A 20,314-nucleotide genomic window follows, 5' to 3' on the forward strand; every position below is an offset into this window, starting at 1 on the left:
CCACCACTGCTTCTATCCATGTCACTCAACGCGTGCGTAATATTGGATCTTTGTAGAAAGACAAGGTCCGGTATTTTTCTTTGAGCAACTCAATTATGTTTGGGACTTTCATGAACACTTCTTTTGACATTTGAAATTACGTATGATTTTTCACTTCGCGATGTAAGGTACATACCTGATTACATACCGTCTGTAAACCATGTATAATACCAGTTATATTTATTACGTAGAATATGGAAAGTCCTGTAGTCTTCATCATACATAGATCAGGATTCGTGATTAAGAGTAAATCATTATCAAATTTGACGCCATTCGGTCATAACTGGAGAGATACATTCAATATGCGATGCTCACATTTTTCTACGTGCTAACACAAAACGCCGCTTGGAAATCATTTCATTATTTTCCAGCAGACCTATCAGAACGTTGTCCACTTCTCTACAGCTAGAATCTGGTGATTCCTTCATATTTGCACATATTCCAATTTTGTTTTAACATTCCAGCCTGATCTTTCCTAGTGGTTCTCCGTAACACGCAGACACATACCATTCTCTTAATGCTAATTCCTCTGGAGTTTCAAAGTGAGATTTGTAAGCTCTGTACACTACAATATATATAAAGCAATATCATGAATAATAACTTTGTATTGGTCTACATAATATTAAGAACTTGTTAAAACTGGTGAATTTGAAGGTGAAACTGCTTCGCCTGAAAGCTTGTCCAGAGGTTGCAGGGTTAAAAGCAATTCTATTTTTACTACCACTAAATGACAGAAGACTCGAGATCGATGACCCACATTTAAAACGTTGCTAATTGTTTACAGAGAATTTTTCTATCATTTGTACAAATCCCACAAAATTTAGCATATTATTGCAAACGAGGATTAGCACTTGCATTCACTTTCGTTATTATATCACCAATCAGTTCACTCATACACCGATGCTGTATAATCATTCTGAGTTAATCAGGACAACGCCTGTGACTGAATAAGATTCAAGTCAAATACACCCTTTCATTTTTCATAGATAAGAGAATCCCCTCCGAAGGAAGAACGAGAGACCTGGAACCTGCAGTCAAGTTCTCAACGCAATACATTTTAAAAAAAGCATAGTTTTTTCGTTAATATGTACAGTATATGGAATAGAGTTTTGGACTGAATAAAAAATAGAATTAGGCAAAGCAAAATTTTTTGTATTATTATTATTATTATTATTATTATTATTATTATTATTATTATTCCTTTATTTACATGGCGTGACTCAGGCTACGAAGCTTGATATTCAGCCAAACCATATATTATAATGTAAAACAGTTTAATAAAATATTACACACACACACGATATAATACCAAATTACATACGTAGTTATGAAATCACATTAAAGAAAAAAGAAACGTATATAAAATAATCCATAAAAAAAGGAAATTATCGTAACGCATCAATAAAAACAAATTTAGTAATACTTAGTGTCACAGAGTTTAGAAATATTTGTTTAAAGCAAACTTATTGAAAATATGTATTTACATAGTGATAAGGTTCTATTTTAAGTCAAGATCTTCCTAATGAAAACAATTTACCCCCCGAAGAACCAATTTATAGATGATTTACACTCAAAAATGCTATCCCATATGTCTGGAAGAAAGATTCCTCTTCAGACTTTGATCTCCAGCAAAATACTTGCGTCACGCTCAATCGAGTTCAAGTTGATAACGGAAGATGTGAATCACTGCTTCATCAGTGAGATATATGACTCTCCTGGGCCTGCGACTGCGAAGAAACGATCTGGCCGTTCGACAAATTACTTTAAGAGTGTGACAAAAGAGGTTTCTCTGGGGCTATTAATGATTTGGTCATTTAGTCTGACGAGGCTCTACATTGGCTGTAAATGTTGGGATTGACATTGTGATGTTCATCCTTCTCTTTCCACCTTTTCCCCAAGATTTTGGTGCGTATCTGGACTTGGCCTTGTATTACACTCGGGTGCGTTCCTGCCCTCACCCCTATATGGAGGAATGAATTCATTATTGCGTATTTCTGTGACGGTTAGTAGTGTACTATGTTGTGAGTATAGGGTGCGGCATAAGTCAGTTAACCGCTGTACATTTTGTGCACATTTTCGCTAATTAATGCAATAATCACAAATCCTGTGCACGAAGAAATTTGTGTAAAGAGGGTTGGCAGGATTAGTTTGTTATTAACAAGTGACTGAGACATGGGCTCATTTGTGCGTTCGTTGTGATTCATTGTTAGCACGAAACGTTTACATTATGAATAGAAAATTGTCTAAAACACAACGCGTCTTTGCTATTCAGATGCGGTGGAAATTTGATCGAAATAATGAAGATGTAAGACGATCTTCCATTGAAAAGTTCTACACACACAGCCACCATGCTGCAGTCTATCTACAAATTAAATGGAAAGTTAGAGGCGGCAGGTTCTGTAGCTGACTCACCATGTCGTAGCCGCCCAAAATCAAGTAACTACTGAAGAAAATCTGCAGCTCATTACAGAGGCATTCGTTCAACCACCCAAGAAGTCTACAAAAACACCTTCTAAGGAACTTCAGTTTTCTGACAGAAGTTTAATGAGAATGTTAAAAACATTACATATAAAGCCTTATCAGCTTACAATGCTACACTCTCTAAACGAGGACGATCCTGATCGAAAACGTGAATTCTGTAAGCGGTATGTGATCCGCAGTGAAAGTGTTCCTAACTTTTAGAAAACAATTCTGTGGTCTGATGAACCCAAGTTTTAAGATAAGTGGAAGGGTTAATAAACAAAAATGCATGTACTGGTTTTCTGAAAATCCACGAGATTTTATTGACGAGGAGTTAAATGTTCCTGTAGTTACTGTTTGGGCCGCTACACGCAGCAAGGGAGTGATAGAGCCTTATTTTCTTCGATGGTACCGTGACTGGGGAAAGGTATCTTGAAGTGTTAATAGAAGTTACGTTTGAACTAAACAATACACCTGTACTTAAAGAAGTACGAAACAACGTTTTTGGGCAGGAAGACGGTGCTCCATCGCACTACGGATTAAACGTCCATTCATTTCTAGATGAGAATTTTAAGAGTGGATAGGAAGGCGGGCTAAAATCGACTGGCCTCCAAGGTCACCCGACCTCACACCATGTGATTTTCAATTTGGGGGTTTATTGATGGACAAAGTTTTCATACAAAACCATTAAACCCAAAGCATTTAATTTAATTGAAGGGGAATTTGAAACAATTATTAAAATGAGGAGTTGTGTGATAAGATACGTAAATCAGTATTTAAACAACATATTAAATGTTTTGGTAACAATAGAGATCACTTTGAACAATTTCAGTAGGATTTATGTAGCTAAATTATTTTCTATAAATTATTACAGCTACAATATTGTAATGCATTTACGGTTAACTGACTTATGCCCCACCCTTTATATGAAGAGGAGAGTATTGGGACAATCATAAGTACCCAGTCCCTGAGTCACAGAAATTAGCTATATACGATTAAAAATTAACTGTATACGATTCAAACATCCAAATCAGTCGAGATTCGAAGCCTGGAACCTCTGATCCGAAGGCGTCGACGATGGCCATTCAGGCAAGCGGGTGGACAACATTGTGATGTTCCTATTTTGCGGGGATTGCACTTTCCTATTCATAATCTAGTTTTTTATATTATTGTATGCATATATGTCTCAGAAATTGTATCAAAGTGAAAACCTACAACCTGTTTTCCAGTCAATGACCGGGTCAGGGATGGGATGAATGAAGTCCCCAACTTGCGGCGAGGATAGGAATTGTGCCGGCTGCCGAGACCTGTCGCACTCCTCGGAGGCAATGATTAATGACTGACAGATGAAATGAAATGATAGTAGAGAGTGTTGCGTGAATGAAAGATGACAGGAAAAACCGCAGTACCCCGAGAAAAACCTGTCCCGCCTCCACTTTGTCCAGCACAAATCTCACATGGAGTGACCGGGATTTGAACCACGGTATCCAGCGGTGAGAGGCCGGCGCGCTGGCGGCTGAGCCACGGAGGCTCTCTCTCAGAAATTGTACAAAGGTGAAATATACAACAGTGTGCTTCCACAAAGAGGGGAAACCAAAAGGTCACCTTCCTGATCACTCCGAGATAAAACAGTAAAAGTGCAAAGTGCACACTGCGGAAAGAAGCCGCGCAAGTAAAGTATGTTAGAGTACGTTCTCAGTACAGGGGTGAAATATACAACATACAATAGTACGCCTCCACGAAGAGGGAATCATGATGGTCATCTTCTGATCACTCAGGGAAGTAGCATGACTGGTGTAAAACAGAAAAGAGGACACGCAAGTGTAAAGTATGTAATAGAGAATTTTCACGTGGGGAGAAGCTCGAGAACTTAAAAGACACCTGCAAAAACATTCTGAGGAGAAGCTGTGCAAGAACGAAATGTGCATGGGGTACGCTTTAACAAAGAAGAAATCTCAACCCTCCTCGGGGTGAAACTGTACAAGTGTCAATAATAAAATAACACGTTTTCGCAAATTATTGATCTCGAGAGACACAATTTCATCCATTCGGAGGTGAGACGAAACAAGTGTACAGTATGAAGTAATACGTTCTCACGGTACAAACTAGGAAATAACAAATATAATAATGCTCCTCAGTTCAACTGAACATTGTCCCTGCATTGCATGAGGCCATAGCCCTTAAGGGATTTACAAGGTTATTTATTTATTTTATATTTCTCAAGCACATTTTCTTCAGCTTATTCCAGTTATTTCTGGGGTCGTTGGAGCTACCCAGGCTCATTTGGTTCTGGCCAGACTGCATGCCCTTCCTGACGCCACGTGATTCATGAGATGAAAATCTCTACCTAGGATTCGAACTCAGACTTCTGGATGGGAAGCCAGCAGCTAAGCTACCGAGCTAATCGCGCCCCCAATAATAATAATAATAATAATAATAATAATAATAATAATAATAATAATAATAATAATAATAATAATAATAATAATATTGTTTAACGTCCCACTAGCTACGGTTTGGGGAGACGCCAAGGTGCATGAAATTCGTCCTATAAAATCTGCCCAGTCGAGGCTAGCGTATCTGTGCACCCCAACACGGATTGAGCCGGGATCGAAACTAGCACTCTATCGTCTGAGACACTCAGGTCTACCGAGCGAGTTTACTACGTGGTTTGAGTCAAGGAGCTGTGAACTTGTATTCGGAAGTTAGAGAGTTTAAACCCTTCTGTCGGTTTTTGCGCGGTTTCTCATTTTCACACAAGGTAATGCTGGGCTTACCTTAATGAAGGCCTCCGTCCTCTCCTTCCCATTTCTAGCCCTGTACTATCCCATCGTCGCCGTAAGACTTTCCTGTGTCGATGCGATATAAAACAGCAAAAAAGAAATGAACCCTCAGTCCAATCAACTGAGCGTATCGAAAGATAAATAGAGCAATAAATAAAAATAAAATATTATATATACATATTTCACCTGAGTGACACACTCTCCGAAAAAGACACAGAGAATCAGAAATATGGGGAGAACAAAATAAGGAATATACACATATAAACTGTTATTTTCTTTCCTTCCTTCATTTTTCCTTCTTATTCCGCTTCTCCTTTTCTGCCCATTCTTTTCATGTTTATTGCCGTTTTCCGAAAGTGTTAAAAAAAATATGATAACTGGAGCTCCTTATATTATTCGACAATACACAAAGCCAAGCTTTCCGCCAAATTACACCTGGTCTACATCCGAGCATGTGAAAGTCTGCTTCTGACAGTGAGCAAGGAAATACTTCAAGGAACGTGGAAGCAAATCTATCCTATACCTGATGAAGGTCAATATTCGCCTTTGTTCAGTATCGTAAAATATAAGTGGATTTAATCTAGTTATATTCATTTTTATACAATCAGTCAGGTAAACCTACGTTCATTTATCACATCATTATTGTACGATTTTCACGTATGATAAAGGATCCTGTGGAAATAATTAAGTTATCAACACTCATATAAAAATGTACACCGGCTTGCTTTTTATATATATACACACATAAAAGTAGTAGAAGCGAGGCTTCAACCTCGCTATGCTTTATGATATATTGCTTCTATTTCTCGCCATTGTTACCACCACGAACAAATTGTTGGTTATTTCTTTCCTTGTACTGTTAATGAGGAACTAATAATCTCACTCTGTCCCTTATCCGTATTCACCATTATAATTACCACAGAAAATGAACCTTTCAGACGAGACTACTCATTTCTAAAACATCCTATGCATTGGCTTGAATTTAGATGGCTGACGAGTGCATAAGAAAATGTGGACGAAATTCTAGGACTGCCGTAATAATCTAATCATTCGATATTGGTGACAGTAGATAATTAATAATATTAGTAAGTCATGAATAAGGTATTAAGATAATACAGTTGCCTGAAGATCTATACTGTTATTGGCTTTACGTCCCACTAACTACTTTTACGGTTTTCGAGGATGCCGAGGTGCCGGAATTTAGTCCCGCGGGAGTTATTTTACGTGCCAGTAAATCTATCGACACGGGACTGACATATTTGAGCACCTTCAAATACCACCGGCCTGAGCCAGGATCGAACCTGCCAAGTTGGGGTCAGAGGACTAGCGCCTCAACCGTCTGAGCCACTCAGCCCGGGTGAAGATCTTCACTGAGCTAACGGAAAATGAAAGTAGAGAAAGCACTACTTTCCTCTGAGAAGGAATCGTAATCCCATTATCACTCTCGTTGTTATTTCTGCTGAATTCATATCTAATGATATGGTGGTGGTGGTGGTGGTGGTGGTGGTGGTGGTGGTGGGGGTGGTGGTGTTTGATATAACAGGGAGCTCAACTAGGACATTTTCATCGTTTAATACTAATCAGAAGACAAAAGGAAGTTTTTCTTTTCAGAATTTGATTTCCGTCGCACCGACACACAAAGGACTTACGGCGACGATGGGATAGGAAAGGACTGGGAGCGGTAAGGAAGCAGCCGTAGCCTTAACCCTTTAACCGCCAACGTCCAATTGATCGGACGTTTGAGGTTCAGTCTAAAAAAGCCAACGTCCGATTGATCGGACGTTCAGAAAAAAAATACTTCTCAACTTATTTATTCGTTTTAATAATGTATAATACATGTTTTGGACTAGTATTGGATTAAATATGACTATATACAACAAGTTTAGTTGAGAACTTGCTGCCGAGTGGCTTGGTGACCAAGCGGCAATTCAGCTCCCGCGGGCGGGTAACGAACCCCTTACTATTTACCGGAAAAAAAGGAGCGCAACTGTTCCGTATTCAGAAAGATTAGTACTAGTCAAGGTGTTAATTGGAAAAAAGACCAGATACATTTGTAAACAGTGTAAGAAGGGTGTATACCCTTTGTGCCCCCGCCCCACCTCCTAGAACACGTCATAAGCATGTGTAAATATTAGTAAATAATTTCTCGTATCATATTTTTAAGCCAAAGCGTGAAGTTTTGAGAGTTAAGTCTGTGTGAAATAGACATAAGTAATCATTTTTTTACTTAAAACGAAGCAGGAACTGCAGCATTTGCATATAATGTAAGATTAGAAAATTTCACGTTAATGTAATGGTAATAATAATAAAAATGATGTAAGTGTAATATTGTACATAAGGCTTTATTTTTTACATGTAGCATAGGAAACACCACTTCTCTAAAATAATGAATCTTTTGATAGTAAAAATATTATTTTCTTACCGGTTTTTTATCATGAAATACATTTTTTCAAAGAAAGGAAATATTTATTTGAATTATCACTTCATAAAATAAAAATTTCTAAAATAAAGGTGCATTAATTTACATCAATAAAATGCCCGAAGCATTACCTTCGAAACAAAAAAATGACCATCCAATTTACATAAATTGAACAGAAGTTATTACGAATAATTTACTGCAATGTAAAAAGTGATCATTAGGCCTTGACGGTATAGGACATGGACACCGCATATGAGGCTGGCGGTCAAAGGGTTAATTAAGGTTTAGTCCCAGCACTTGCTGATGTGAAAATGGGAAACCATTTTCAGGGCTGCCGACAGTGCTATTCGGACGACTATCTCCGAAATGCAAGCCGACAACTAAGTGCCCCAAATCACGCGGCCACTCGCTGGGTGACAAAAAGAAAAGGTGCGATCTTCGCAGAATGAAGATACTGACAAAAGAACGGGGAAGGGATTCGAAGGATGTGCAAACGGAAGACTTCCTAGCCCTTGCATGCAGTTGAAGGAGTTGCAAGGGAGAAAAAAGAAGTTGTCCAAAAGAGACCAAATACAAAAAAAATTGTGGAGCTGTTACAAGTGAGCGAAATTAATGCCAGACTGAGCTAAGAAACGTGTGGTCACCAACCTACGATCCGTGTTCAAAACCCCTCAGGGTTACCCTATTAGTCATCTCGTGCGGTATTTGGGGGATACTGTGGATGTATTAAACCGCGTTCAAAATCTGCTATGACTACCAGCGCTGTCTGAATTTCTTCCAGCTCTGCTAATTGAAACTAGCAACAGTTATAAGTACAAAGACCCTCTTCCACCCGCCGTACACGGTACCTGGTCTAAGTTCTCCTGTTTGAGGAAAATGAGCAAAGCAAGCCTTTATTTATTTATCGTATGGTTTACAATCAGATCACAATAAAAGTATTTTAAAATTATTTTCACGTCTGAACACATTAAGTCAAAATGTCAGATTGGTATCGCTAATATAATTTACACCATTTTGAGTAGCCATCAAGAACTCGGCTGGATTCTGAGAAGGCCGATAGAGGGCATTCTTGGATAATATGCAGAACAGTTTGTCTTTCAGCACCACAACTACACTTGGGAGATGGAATTTTCTTCCATTTATAAGAGGAGTCTGCACATCTACCACAATTAGTTCTCATTCGGCTTAGAGTACACCAAATTTTTCTGGCGAGCTCAAAACCTGGTGGCTTAGATGTGATGCATGGTATAGCTTGTTGTTCTTATGTTGCAGAGGTCTTCCATAATTGCTTCCAGCTGTCAGTCATGTTGAAATTACTTTCAGCAAGCTTCCTTGCAGTATTCAAGGGAGGGTGGCGAGAGGGAGGTCAAAATGTACAGGAAGAGAAGAATTGTTGCACATATTATTGTACACCTTGATAAGTGTTTGTTCTCTTCTCACGGATGGAGGTGGTATGTGACTTAATGATGGAAGCCAGTATGTTGGAGTACATCTGATTGTCCCTGATATTAAACACACGGTTTGGTTGAGCTGATTATCAACAAGCTTAACATGAGCGCTGTTTATCCAGATTGGAGCACAACATTCAGCCACGGGATAAACTAGTCCAAGGGCAGAAGTCCGAAGTGTAGAAGCTGTTGACCCCCACGCAGTGGCGCACAGTTTCTGTAGGATATTATTTCTGGTTCTGAGTTTGGCGGCAGTTCTGCTAAGATGTTCTTTGAAACTTTAGAGTCCTATCTACGTGACTGTTCATTTCGTGATCATAGCCTCGGGACCTCCAATTTTACGTGTAATTCAACCCGCAGGGACGTGACTCATCATATTTAAAGTCCCATATCATGACGGGGATTCGAACCGCGGCCATGTTGGTGAAAATCCATTGGCAATGCCACTCGACTATCATACTCTTGTATTTATGCAACATTTTGAATGGTATACCTATTTTGGATGTGGAAGCAACTTAATATAGCAATGATCTGCGTGTAACCAAATACGATGAATAAATATATCATGGTATGAACTACTCCCTTAGGGAACTCAGGTCACACTACAATATATTTCTTCTGTAACTCATTCACCCCACTCGCCATTTTCGTATGAACCAGCTCGGCTCCCGTTAATTGGGTTAATATTGTCGGAAGTGACATTGCGGGGTGAGATTAGGCAGGACGGTGGATATGCGAGCCTTTATTACGTAAATAATTAATAGATGCTGCTAGCAATTTCCATGCCTTTGAAATAAATTTGTGACATTGCCGAGGGTTTTGCATAGCAGCACACATTCTTCTTCGAGTTGTGCTAATTTCTAAATAAGACTGTCTGTTGGCATGAAGTTCCTGGTATTTCAACAGCTAACAACATTCCTGCAAGTTTCACGATTCCCCTCAGTTAAAACGTATTTGAACTATGCGGATCCTGACCGATAGACCGGGATTTATCTAACTATGGTACACACACAAGTATGGTTCGTAAACTTTCGGATATTGGTAAGAGAGTTTAGATGTAGATACTTTTTACACTTATAGACAGTATTTATGCTATTAAATAAAAATAATTACATTGGCGAGGAAAAATAAATTTTTCTGAAAGTTTAGCAAAATTTAAATATTTTGTTCAGCTATTCTTATCTATCTCTAGAAAGCCAAAAATAACGGCCGAGAGGATTCTTCGTGCTGACCACACGACACCTCGTAATCTGCAGGCCTTTTGGCTGAGCAGCGGTCGCTTGGCAGGCCAAGGCCCTTCAAGGGCTGTAGTGCCATGGGGTTTGGTTTGGTATTCTTATCTATCAGTCCCTGTTCCTCATCTGACAGCGTTAATATACAATAGTCACAGTCTTTTAACTTGATCATATTATTAGGAGCTTGATAGCAGAGTATCATCATCACTGGTTTCTCACCAAGGCGATCATGGACCGGCCAATATACAGAGTGTATCATAATTAATAGCACAAATTGAAACACCTGTAAATACACAATATTAGAAGCAAGAGAGTCTTAGTAAACTTGGTAGAAAGTTATTAGATACTTTGGTATAAGTGCAGTTGTTTTTAATGAACAAAAAATCAGTCTTACTTGGTATGTTACAGTTTCATGTTATAAAGACTGTACAGTGTACTTTCTCGTAGTTATTGGAAGTGTTCAAAGTTTCGTCATTGTTCCCGGATGAAGCCTGTACTCATCGCCACACTGAGTCTGGAATTCTTTCAAACACACCCGGATCATTCTGAAATTCTTGACAAGCTCCGATTCTTCAAACATTTATCATTGAATGTGCGGTTAGATGCCTTACTGGGCCACAAATTTTACCAAACAAACTCAATGGACGGAATTAGCATCAGTTTCTGCGCATCACCTTTCAAGATTGCCTGCATCCGGATACAAGGACGACACTTTGAACCTTCATTTAACTACGAGTAAGTACATTTTACAGTATTTGTAACAATGTAACTGGATTTTTTGTTCATTAAAAACAACTGCATTTCTACCAAGTTATCTATAACTTTTCTTAATATTGTATTGGTACCGTTTCCTAACTAGGATAACGTTTACACACAATCAAGTCAGTGGTGGCTGGTAACCACAAATTCTAAATTATCCCCCAAAACGGCTCGTGTGCGGACCCTTGTTTACAAAGATATTTTTGCTCTTGATATCGTGTACTCACAGCTGTTTCAATTTTCGCTATTCCACTGACAGCTCGGAACATACCACCAAGTCTAGCAGCTCGTGTCCTCCCTTCCAAGTCTTCCCAGTCCAAACTTTGCAACAATTTTTTAACTGTACTCTTTTGCCGGAAATCACTCAGAACAAATCGAGCTGCTTTTCTTTCGATTTTTCCAGTTCTCGAATCAAGTAATCAACTCACACATACAGGTAACATTCAAGACTGGGCCCTGTGAGTACAGCACACCAATCTATAACTGCGTTTATACGACGTTTAGTATATTAGAATCTACTGCTTTGAGCTCATCAATTCTCTCCCACATACGCTGTCAGAACCATTAATGGCAGCTGTTGGAATTAGTTTGTGTTAGTCGTAGCTTAATAATCACTATAACAAAAAGTACCTATTGTTTAATGGTTCCTAAATAATAACCTTCTAATATCCTTGCACTTTGGATTTGTAAATTATTGGAAACCTGAATAATGTATCTGTAAGGATACAAAATCCTACATCCTAAATGTACAGTACCGAGCTCGATAGCTGCAGTCGCTTAAGTGCGGCCAGTATCCAGTATTCGGGAGATTGTAGGTTCGAACCCCACTGTCGGCAGCCCTGAAAATGGTTTTCCGTGGTTTCCCATTTTCACACCAGGCAAATGATGGGGCTGTACCTTAATTAAGGCCACGGCCGCTTCCTTCCCACTCCTAGCCCTTTCCTTTCCCATCGTCACCATAAGACCTATCTGTGTCGGTGCGACGTAAAGCAACTAGCAAAAAAATGTACAGTAATTGGAATATTTTGTTTTGTGTTACTAAGTTATGTACAGGGTGAATCAGAACTATAACGACAAAAAAATTACTTTCCTCGCGTTAAGAACAATGGTGCAATGCGATTAGCGGCGATTTAATTTGACAAACTTGCCGTATTTTATATGCCAGAGAGCCAGTCACTGCCTGTTGCTGTGCATAAGAGGAGGGAAGGGGAAGGGAGGGGAAGTGGGAAGTGGGAGACAGAGATAATGCTCGTTTCGCACAGTCGCTACCCAGCCCCAGGAGGCTATGTACAGTTTGTTCTACACAAATTGACTACTATGCAAACCCCGTAGAAAGAGAAAATGAGCTTGTAGCAAGAATACAGGCAGCTCTCCAGGTCGCTCGCGACACGCCACACATCATGAACGCATTCTTTCCTTCGTTCAGTATTTAATTCCATTTAAAATATTTTCAGTGAAGGAATACACAATCGTGGGGTGGCAGGGTTGCATCCTCCAGCATATAAAATAATAATAAACGTTCCTGCGATCAACAGACGAGTGAAGAAACGATCTAGTGCATTCCTTGACTGACAACTATGTCTTAATGACATTGTATTCTTGTACTGTGAGTGCACCTACGGCTTTTAACCCGCGTATGGGTGTTTTTGTGCCGAGACTTAAATATTAGCCTATAATTCTGATTGGGTCACCCCTAGTTTCCTGTCGCCTTCAGTACCTGCCTTCCTGAACTTGGACTAAATCCTTAGAAAGTACACGTGTTATAGCTTTGTTATCACCGGAGTTATTAGTGTGTTACTCTCTGGTGGGTCAAATTTACCCAAGGTGCCAGTTCTCGCGTAACTTTTCGGTTAAATCAGTACTTATCTTGATAGCTGTGTCGATGGATTGGAATAAGGCACAAGAACGTTTAAAACGACTAATTGATGAAGTATTTAAAGAAGATGAAGAGGAGGAAGGAATCGGTGGACAGGCAAGTGAAAGTGAAGCTAACTGTGTGTCAGAAGTGAGTTTAGCAAAGTATTTGCTGAACAGTAATCGGCTTTCTTTATTCGGTGCGATATGCAAGAATAAAAAAGAAATTCCTCTTAGTTTTGTACAACACAAAAAGCAGACCACAGTATTCAAGTAAATTTGCATTTGATAATCATGTGACTCTGGTATCACATGTTCCGAGGAAAGAAAAGACCGTACTGCTTCTATCAACAAAGCAGCATGACGCAGCCATTGAAGGAGAAACCGGTGACAAACAGAAGTCGGAGATGAATAACTTTTAAAACTGAACAAAGTCTGGCGTTGATCTTGTTGACGAGCGTTGTACAACGTATAACGTTGTACGTGTGAGTAACCGCTGGCCACTAACGGTATCTTATGCCATGCTGAATGTAGCTGTCATAAATACTCTCATTGTCTACCAATCAAAGGGACCTGATAAGGTAGTTAGACGTGCTTTTCTCAAGAAACTGTCTAAAGAGATGGTCTACGAACACATGAAAAGCCCAGCCATAATGGAGAACTTTCTTCGTTCACTGAGGTCGAACATAGCTGGATATGTAGGCATTGAAACTCCGATGACAGGACCTCCAGCACAGAAAGGTCGAGCAAGATGTGGGTATTGCCCTTCCAGTGCTGACAGGAAGACAAAAACTGAGTGCAACAATTGTGGAATAATGATTTGAGGTCAACACACAACTTCCACGTGTCTCCTGTGTGCGGGTATCTCTACCAGCCAGCATGAATAGAAGGGCACATTTTGGACAGCCATGAATTCTTGAATACTGGTAATGATTTGTGAGTGATTGAAAACGTTTATTGAGACTTGTGTTATATATTGATGTGAATATTTCTTTGAATTGTTGATTCTAGGTGACTGATATTGAAGATAAATACTTCCCTGCCAATATTATGGCCTATTTTACAATTCATGGAATTATTGTAATTATTTTGCATGTTATATTGAATACATGTTTAAAAATCACACTAAACGATTTAGAATAGTTAATTAGAACAGTCCAGGTGAAAATTCATTTCGTACGTAGTGCATGATGGCTAATAATAGATTTTAAAATCCGGGTCAAATACACCCATACGGCAGTCTTCGCGCCAGTCCTCAAGGGTTAATAAACGAATTGTGGATATTGTGTTTAAAGGACAAGGTCTACTCTGTGCGAGTCCAACGAGAAAACTTGTGCATACGTGCAGAGCATTATCTCTGTCTCCTTCATAGAGCCCACTTCCCCTCCCCCTTCTCTTCCCTGAAGCACGGCAGCCGCTTGTGCTCTGGCACCGCAAACAGCGCGAGTTTGTCAATTTGAATCAAACGCACGAAAGTAACGAATTAACGTTATTTTCTCGAAAAGAAAATGTTTCTCCGACAATCTGATTGCTCTATCGTTCTAAACGTAACACGAAGAGCATCCCTGGAATTTTTGGGCATAGTTCTGGTTCACTCTGTATACATATGACATCATTTAGCACTCGTTTGCTCCTTCCCTTTGCTCATAGCGTTGTGTTAAGCCGAGTATACACTTGAGCATTCGCCCCGAATGAGCATGTGTTTGACCGGTTTTGCTCAGATGAGTAGAGGGCGAACCGAATGGATCCGCATGCCTCAGCCCGATCCCGGTACCTCAAAGTGAGCACGTGCTCTGTTCGTGCTCAGTGTGGACGGTTGATGACGAGTGGGGTAGCCCGAACAGTATGAGCCGACTGCTTCCGCTATGCATATGCGATCTCGCTCGAGCAAGTGAAGTGAAGGAAGAGTGTGAAAGATAATTTCAAGTTGAAATTCAAGTTGAAGTAATTCTCTTATCCTCCTGGGGTACTACCACAAGTATCCCGTTCTGTGGAACCCCAAGGACGAGTTTTAATACAATACCTTAAAATCATCTCTCTTCATACAGTTTTCTTTGCCACCACCGCTTTTTTTCTTTTAGTTTTCAAGGAATGCAATATATACATATAATAACTGGCGGCGATCAATTTTCGATTCACCATTGTAGCCTCAGGTCAGGCAAAACACTACACTACACCTAAACACAGACGGTGTTCTCGGTCCGCTCGAGGTCCGAACACAGTGGAAACTTGCTCAACAGATTGGCATGCGAGTCGTGCTTATGCGCTCCCGCATCGGCAACGCATGCTCATTTGGGGCGAATGCTCAAGTGTATACGCGGCTTTCCATACATATATCACGGCCAATATTACATAATATACAATCTATTTCTTGTATTTTTATCTCAGAAATTATTCCTCAACTTGACCGATATAAGGTATAGCATGTATAATCAGTGGGTGGTGCTGAGAGCTGTCATTTCTTCAGAGCAGCCGTAGATTTAACGACGCCTCTTTGAAGTGTTTTGAGTCCCCGCCATACACGTCAAGGTTGGTTGTACCCAACAGCTACGTTTTCGGATGGTTTTATCCATGGCAAGCTGTTTTCGCTCCCCAGAAATATGTTAACAGACTTATTCAGGATTTCCCTGGGCAACGGTTGTATACCGGCTGATTATTTCACTACAAGAATACCAAGAGAAAACAAAATAGAAATAAAAATATTTTCCGTGGATTCCCATTTTCACACCAGGCAAATGCTTGGGATGTACCTTAATTAAAGCCACGACAGCTTCCTTTCAACTCCTACCCCTTTCCTGTCCCATCGTCGCCATAAGACCTGTCTGTGTCGGAGTGACGTAAGAATTTGATATTAGGGAGTCCATACCTCCATGCCATATTTGAGTACTGACTAACAATTACTCCGAAATATTTACATACAATTCCATTTACCCGGAAACTTTCACATTTGACCTAATATGACGCTAGCTTCTTGTGCTCAAAAATCGAATCTGGGTTACGATGTAATTGATCCAGAGTGTGGATAATTAAACGTAACATTAAATACACACCTCTTTATAAAGTTTCCGATGATTCACTCCTTGAACTGTTCAAAGAGAATAGTGATGGGCAGATGATGGAAACCCTTACTCTTATATTTAGCAGCATCCCCGAGAATCGATATTTAAAGTAGAAGCACTCTCAGCATGCCAGGAATGTCACGTGCTCCCGTGGGCGTTCAGAGGAGATATCCCATGCATTACAAGTAGAAATCCCGTTCCTGGCAGGTTGATGTATGGACAGATAGTCAATCACGGTAAGGTCACTGAATTGAGAAACACCGGCTCGTATGTGGACTACGGACGTGTGGTTACATTGAAATTGACAAGGCCCTCTCGCTTACCTCAACTTACCCAGTTTCATTAGCTCATTGCATTCGAACTCCCATCATTCTCTGTCTTTATACTGAACCCTTGGTGGTGTGTTCAATACAAAGATATAATTGGAAAGAACAGGTATTTTGATATCAGAATAGTTATTTATGTAACTGCCAGAGAAGTTTTCTTTTCTATTTGCTTTACGTCCCACCGACACAGATGTCTTATGACGACGATGGGGCAGGAAAGGCCTAGGAATGTAAAGGAAGCGGCCGTGGCCTTAATAAATGTACAGCCCCAGCATTTGCCTGGTGTGAAAATCGGAAACCACGGAAAACCATTTTCAGGGCTGCCGACAGTGGGATTCGAACCCACTATCTCCCGGATGCGAGCTCACAGCTGCGCGCCCCTAACCGCACAGCCAACTCGCCCAGTACTGCCAGAGAAAGTGATGTTTTATTTATTTATTTAATTTGATTTATTTATTTATTTATTTATTTATTTATTTATTTATTTATTTCACCCTTTTAGGGTACGCTGAATCAATCATTTCTCTGTGTGTTTTGTTTTCTTAGTACTCAGTATTTATTCATTTTTCTGATCCTCGTTTCCCCTCTCCTTCCGAGAAAACAGTTTTGGCTTTTAATGTAGATTTGTCTTGCAACCTTATATCTTCGTCTTTGGTTGTTACTTTAGCTGTTCGATCGAATAGCAAATGCTCTGTAGTTATCGGTTTCTTTAAACCAGTTCGGTTTTGTTTTGTGGTTATGGAAGAATTTAAAAATTGGTTTGGTTAATCTACTAGAGTTCATTCTGAGAATACGACCATAACAATGTATCCTGCACTTAGTATATGAGTGTTTTTAATTTTTCTTGTAGTGTGTTTCATTCTTAATGTATATTATCTTAGTATCCCGAAATTTTGGTCCTATGATTTTCTTAAAATTTTTCTTACATTTAGCTCGAGTTTCTCCATCTGGCCTTTGAAATTCATATTTAGTTTTTCTGCTGCGTAAAGTGCTTCTGGTTTAATTACTGTTTCATAATGTTTAATTGTTTACGCTCATGACAGGAATTCCTTGTTGAATGTATCTTTTGTTAATTGGAAGACCAGTTCAAGTTTAATTTTCATGGATTCCATTGCTTTGCATTGCACAGCATTCTAACTAATCACTTCTCCGAGATATTTGAATTCTGTTACTATTTCAATTTTTTGTTCTTGGACTTTGATGTATTGATGTGAGTGTTTGTCGTTTGTCATTATTTATTTATATATTTAATTAATTCATGATTTATTTATTTATTTATTTATTTATTTATTTATTTATTTATTTATTTATTTATTTATTTATTTATTTATTTATTTATTTATTTATTTATCTTATTTCAAGTGGAAAAGTTAGGGTCGATGGCCCTTAAGTGTGAGATGTTTACCAGAATTTCAAAACTAGTACCGTAAACTTACCACTTTAGTGGCTGTTGCATACAGTATTTCATTTCTTACTGTGGTGAATGTCCTTGTTTTAAATGAAAGAAATTTATTATAAATACCTGTTATTCGTCACGACGCAAATCGTCCATATTTGATCTCTGCATTAACGTTCTCTTGTTTCGTTGTTCGTACCTTGCTATGAAATTTATACCTGTCATTATGTTGCAATAAAACAAAAAAAAATAATGTTACAGTATTTGGAGCAGCGAACAGTCCACTAAGTTACCAGAGTCGTAAACATGGTACTCTGGTCCTGTATTAATGAAGTAAATAAGACTTTTATGATATACTGTGTTATATATCGTCGTTGTACCTACAAACATCGTTCTGTGAAATATTTTAGCTTAGAACTTTGGCCGGTAAGGTTTTGTCATCTGTGGTTCAACATTGTGCGACAATTGTCAAGGAATTCTCGCTCTTCAAAATATATGTGCTGCGGGTCGGTATTTCTCCAAAAATATTATCACATAGCTCTTTTCGTAGGCGCAAATACGATGTGCTATATTTTGTTTGTTGTAAATGGATGAATCTATACATTAATCAGTATTGGCGGCAGATTACTCGAACTGGGAATGCAGAGACGCTACATTTGTTAAGATGGATGCGGAACCACGGTGCTGCAATAAAACTAAACCCCATGGCACTACAGCCCATAAAGGGCCTTGGTCTACCAAGCGACCCCCGCTCAGCCCGAAGGCCTGCAGATTACGAGTTGTCGTGTGGTCAGCACGACGAATCCTCTCGGCCGTTATTCTTGGCTTTCTACATCGCGGCCGCTATCTCACCATCAGACAGCTCCTCAATTCTAATCACGTAGGCTGAGTGGACCTCGTACCAGCTACAGGTCCAGGTAAAATCTCTCACCTAGCCGGGATTCAAACCCGGGGCCTCCCGGTAAGAGGCAGGCACGCTACTCCTACACCACAGGGCCGACAAATGGAATTGAGCCAATGGCACGTTGTGTTCCCAAGCGGTCATCCACCCAAGTACTGACCACACCCAATGTTGCTTAACTGCGGTGATCGGACGAGAAACGGTGTATTCAACATGGCATGGCCGATAGCGGTGCTGCAATCAAGCGGAAAAACAATTAAATAAGGTTAAGTAATGTGTTCCTTGAGTCATGATCTCTCTGACTAACCGCATTTACGTTGCTGTGAAGCAGAGTTCAACCAATCCGATATGATTAGAAATAAAAAGCTGTGAGAAAAGTAATTACAGTATTGTAAAATATAATTTTTGCTACTCATATGAGTATGAGAAGAAGGCAATTACGTCGTAGTATGAAACAAAAGTAGCCGGGCTGAGTGGCTCAGACGGTTAAGGCGCTGGCCTTCTAACCCCAACTTGGCAGGTTCGATCCTGGCTCAGTCCGGATGAATTTGAAGGTGCTCAAATACCACAGCCCCGTGTCGGTAGATTTACTGGCACGTAAAAGAACTCCTGCGGGACTAAATTCCGGCACCTCGGCGTGTCCGAAGACCTTAAAAAGTAGTTAGTGGGACGTAAAGCAAATATTATTATTATTATTATTATTATTATTATTATTATTATTATTATTATTATTATTATTATTATTATTATTATTATTATTATTATTATTATTATTATTGAAACAAAAGGACCTTCCCCTATGAACATTTTCTTTCAGGTTAGTTTCTTTAAATTACAAAGCACACTCAATACACCCGTTCATATTTTGTAAAAAAATTATACGGTGTCGCTTCGTAAGTTACGGCAACCGTGTTATATCTTCCGAACATGTGGGAAGTAAGGTAAATCTGTGTGTGATGTCTGTGTGCAATGGTGACTAGTTAGGCCTAATAGCGCGCGAAAATGTTAGTGTGCAACTGACCGTGCTTGAAGATGGGTGTAAGTAAAGCTGAACCACAGTCATGCGTGAAAATGGTAGCTCACGTCACTGGCATATGATGCTAAAAGAAGCATCGGGTTATAAGTCTTCTGAGGCCTTCAAAATTAGGTAAAAAGAAACTATTAAAATGTTACTGAGTGTACGTCCCGGAGGTTTCAGTGACCGTTACTGAAAGTGTTAACCTTAGAAATACCAAACGACGCGCTTGCTACGCAATATAAAAATACTAGAATGCCAAAGTCGGAAGCGTGGCGCAGAGTCCACGCATTCGCTTAACCATTCACCTTTCACTGACGCATTCATATCGAGTTTAAAATTGATGGCAAAAGTTAAAGTTTATCATAACTCCTTCCTCGCTAACCGGAAATTATTCATTCAAGTACAGTGCAAGTCAGCTGTTCTTCCCAACTTTCTCTGCAGTGTCAGTTGCTGTGAAATATTTCAAGAACATTTAGGAATGGCCGAATACAGAGTTCGCAGTGAATAAATTGGATACAATAGTTTATAACGTGTCCTGTCAAGAAATAAAATAAACATCTCTCTGCATTGGGAATTTCTAATTAATAATAATGTTATTTGCTTTACGTCCCACTAAC

The 20,314-nt window shown here is 39.4% G+C and overlaps 1 protein-coding gene and 1 pseudogene across 1 annotated transcript in view; one reads left to right on the plus strand and one right to left on the minus strand.

The window, feature by feature from the left end:
- The window catches only part of LOC136875659 (orexin receptor type 2), a 625,044-nt gene that overhangs the window by 253,695 nt on the left and 351,035 nt on the right, over positions 1-20,314 (plus strand). The window lies entirely within an intron of this gene.
- LOC136876567 (5S ribosomal RNA) lies at positions 18,791-18,909 on the minus strand (annotated as a pseudogene).

The sequence above is a fragment of the Anabrus simplex genome, chromosome 6 (genome assembly GCF_040414725.1).
Source record: "Anabrus simplex isolate iqAnaSimp1 chromosome 6, ASM4041472v1, whole genome shotgun sequence".
Lineage (NCBI taxonomy): Eukaryota > Metazoa > Arthropoda > Insecta > Orthoptera > Tettigoniidae > Anabrus > Anabrus simplex.